The sequence below is a fragment of the Momordica charantia genome, assembly GCF_013281855.1.
Source record: "Momordica charantia cultivar OHB3-1 chromosome 5 unlocalized genomic scaffold, Mcharantia_2.0 BLBB01000005.1, whole genome shotgun sequence".
NCBI classification, from domain to species: domain Eukaryota; kingdom Viridiplantae; phylum Streptophyta; class Magnoliopsida; order Cucurbitales; family Cucurbitaceae; genus Momordica; species Momordica charantia.
Window position 1 is genome coordinate 14316116 of NW_028275163.1, and position 4141 is coordinate 14320256.

General features: G+C 40.3%; 1 non-coding gene across 1 annotated transcript; it reads left to right on the plus strand.

Annotated features, from left to right (window-relative positions):
• The first annotated feature begins 1239 nt into the window (after positions 1-1239).
• Positions 1240-1346, plus strand: LOC148211393 (small nucleolar RNA R71). Its single transcript, XR_015791166.1, has one exon. It is a non-coding gene; the product is annotated as a small nucleolar RNA R71 (small nucleolar RNA).
• Positions 1347-4141: the final 2795 nt, after the last annotated feature.

Here is a 4141-nt window from a genome sequence, read left to right on the forward strand (position 1 = left end):
ATGGCTACCAGTTCATGCTCTCCTATTTTTTTCTTCCTAGAAACTATATCTTTCAAAAACTTAGCATAATTTGGCATCTGTTCTAGAGCATCTACTAATGGTATATTTATATGCAGTTGTTTTAAAATATCTAAAAATTTTATAAACTGGGAATCATTATTTTTCTTAACTAATCTTTGTGGAAACGGGGGAGTAGGGGTAAAAGAAGGCTGTACCTGTGGAGGAACACTCGGGGTGTCCTCATTACCTTTTCTAATATTTTCTTTTTCTGGTGTTGTTGGATTTTCTGGTATCTTCACAATTGGTTCAGTGGACGGAATCTGTACATCTGTTGTTGGCATTGTTGGTCCATCATATGCCAGTCCACTCCTGAGGGTGACAGCTTTGCACTGTTCTTTCCCTTCTCGTTTTGGTAATTCAGTATGGCCTGGAAAAGAACCTTGTGGTCTATTCTTCAATTCATTGGCGAGCTGTCCCAATTGGGTCTCGAAATTCCTCATTGATGCCGCTTGGGATTGTATCACTGCGTCGGTTCGGGCCATGTACTCCTTCATCATATTCTCAAGATTTGAGTTGTTATTGTGAACTGGTGGAGTCTGTGTTCTCTGATTGTACTGCTGTTGCGGTGGTGGGATGTATTGCTGTGTAGGTGGAACATAGGGCTGCTTGTTCTGTTGGCTCTGCCCTTGACTAAAACCGCTCGAACCTCCTTGACCTCCCCATGAGAAATTAGGGTGGTGCCTCCAACCTGGGTTGTAGGTGTTCGAATATGGGTTAAAGTTCCTATTGTTCCCATGTCCTACATAAAAAACAGAAGCAGGGTTATGTGGACAATTATCATAGATATGGTTTTCACTGCAAAATGAACAAATGAGATCGTTGACTTGGCAAACAGGGGCAGGAGTGCAATAATCCGACTGCACAGGTTGTATCGGCGTGGCTAATGGATTTTTTATTCCCAATGCCATCTCTTTCAGCCTCTGGTTCATTGTAACCATCTCTTTTTGCATCGAGGTCGCAATGTCCAGAGCCAAAACTCCAGCTGGATCTTGCTTCTTTGGTGCTGCCCTAAATCTTTGCGAACACCATAGTTCGTTATGTGAAGCTAAGTCATTTAGGATGTCAACTATCTCGTTGAATGTCTTCTTTGTAAAGGCTCCGTTGGCAGCATTGTTTAGCATCATCTTAGTAGGATGATCTAAGCCTCTAAAGAAATGTTCTATCTGGATGCATGCCGGCAAGCCATGGTTCGGACATTTCCTGATTAGTTCTTTAAATCTCTCCCACGCCTCGTGAACAGGTTCACGATCATACTGTCTAAAGGAGATGATCTCCTCTCTGATATCAGCGTGGCGAGTAGGTGGGAAGAATTTTGTTAAGAACTTCTCCACTAACGACCCCCATGTGGTGATGGATCCCGGTGGAAATGCATTGAGCCATGCTCTAGCTTGGTCCTTCAAAGAAAATGGAAAAAGTGTTAGTCTCAGAGCATCGTCTGTTATACCAGGTAATCGAAATGCATTTGTAATTTGAATGAATGATTTCAGATGATCATGTGGATCCTCATGTTCCTGCCCTCCAAAATGTCCAATTGTCTGCAACATTTGGAACATCATTGGTTTAAGCTCAAAGTTTGCGTGGGCTGGAATAGGGTTGACTATCCCTGAATCAAAGTTCTGAAAAGCCGTGGCGGCATATTCTCGCATTGCCACGTCTCTGTTGTCCGCCATCTGGATATGGTTGAATTCATCATTTCTTGCATGATCCCTCATATTACCGTTAACAGCAGGTGGATCAACCGGATCACGAGGTGGAATATCTGCCATTGATGTGCTCGTACTCTCTACCTCACTTTCAGAACTGATTTCACCTTCTTTCTCTTTTTGCTTTTCTAGTTGTTTTCGAAGTCTTTGCTCCTTTCTAGTTTTTCGAAGGGTCCGCTCAATCTCAGGGTCAAGGGGTAGAAGAAAAGATCTTGTGCTCATGCACTTTAACTTACCCTTGTGAGATAAACGACCAAAAATATAGAACAAAAACGGTGGATGGAAATTACACCCAACAACAATTCACAAAAATAAAAACTAAAAGAATTTGAAAATAAATTTTAAAACTAAAGTCCCCGGCAACGGCGCCAAAAACTTGACTGGGTGTTTATGCTGAACGCACGCACTAAGCGTGGTAACAATTATATAGATGCAAGCGCACACCTGTCAGAGTAATATAAAATGGATGGAGTATCCAAGTATCGATCCTCAAGGACTTCTAAATAATTTCCAAACTCTGAAGTTTTAAAGAATAGTGAATGTTGAAATGAGTGATTCTTGTAAAATGGGAAGTGGTCACAAATAATGGTTTTGGATTTGGGATTTGGACTTATAATAATAAAACCTAGCCCGATTTACTTCAAGTTAGCCAACAAAGAATCAAGGACATGCTAAGGATAATATGCATTTTACTTTAGAAACTAACGACTACGCTTCTCACTTTACTTATGTCTAAGCAAGTTCAAAGTCCTAAGACATTCCCTAATATGTCTATTATGAGATATATCTTAGTTTTAGGATGGAAATAGTCGCAACCTCGGGTTAAGGTCCTATGTCTAGGCTACTTAAGCGGAACCCTTATGTCTAAGGCGCTCCTCTCCTCGGTTTAACCACTCAACAATGCAAATAAGCAACCTTTTCAGTATTGACTTGTTAAGACTTACAGTGGCCTTCTCTAAATCCTAACTTTTTGGGAAAACATGTTGAGCAATGAATGGAAAGTAAAAACACTACTTCTTAGCAACCCTTTTTAGACATAAAAGGCTAACTATCCATAACCGGGCTAGAGACGGGAATTTAGAAAGACATATTGAAGAAAATACAACAAGTAAAATGGTTGAATGTGGAATGCATGTGTGAAAAACAAAAGTTAACTAACGGAGAGTTTTTATCGGGATTGAGAGCTTCGCCCTTCTCTTTCAAGCAAGGGAGAGTGTCACGTGCTCTTTCCTCCAAAAACACAACTCTCTTAACTAAAAATAAAGTAAAGGCAAAGAGAAGATAAGCAAAGTGCTAGATTTTTATATATTTGAATAAGTAGAAAATAACTAAGTACAAATGGAAACAAAACAAAGCTCAATAAAAGAATGTAAAGTGCTCGGGATTTAAAAACCAAAAGTAACTAATGAAAGCAACTCAAAAGTACTTAGAAAGCAACAAAGAAACACTAAAAATGATCAAGAGAAGGAAGCAAGGCTTGATGAATTTGGTGGAGAAGTTGCTGGAATTTATAGCTGTGCAGAATTGGTTAGGTAGGTCCTAAAACGATGGTGAATCACCCATTTCCAACTCTTTTCACTGACCAAATCGTGCTCAAACTGATAGTGGAACACTTCTTCTACACGTATGCATCGGTTGGAACCACCAAAACGCATTGGAAGACGCGTTTCATTAAGGGCAAAGTTGGAAGAAAAACTGTTTTTCTGCAGGCACCCCAGGCGCCTGGCGCCTCCCATGTAACTTTTTCGTCTTTTTGCTTCTTTTGATTAATTTGCACTCCCAAATGGTCCTAAAATGTCATAAATACAATATAAGCCATCCACAAACCATAGTATATGAATTTTGCATGAATTGGAACTCAAACGATCGAGAAAAAATCCGAAACAAAGCTGAAACATAGTAAAAACAGCATCTAAAACCTTCTTTTTACGCATGTAAACAAGCGTAATCAGGTCACGCACAAACAACATACTTATCAAGGAACAACGTGTCATGCTTATTAAAGAATCAACACACACACATCATGCTCAACCAAATCATGAAACATTCATTGTCATGCTTTTCATCACATTATGCATTCAAACATAGACACATTCTATAAAATTCGGTGACAACCACAACCAGGAACACATTAACTACCAACCTCTAGTCTCCCTAACATCTCAAGTACCTCTACGCTTATCACAGTTATCCTAGCCTTCCACAGTTAACCCCTTCGAGTAGAGTCGGCCCCTGACCATTTATACCCAGAGTCCCGACCTTGCAGCATCGGCCCTCGACCATTTATACCCGAGGCCCCGATGACTTCACTATCTATTGGCCCTTGACCATTTGTACCCAAGACCCCAATAGTCTTTCCTCCAAAGGACTCCTCGTAT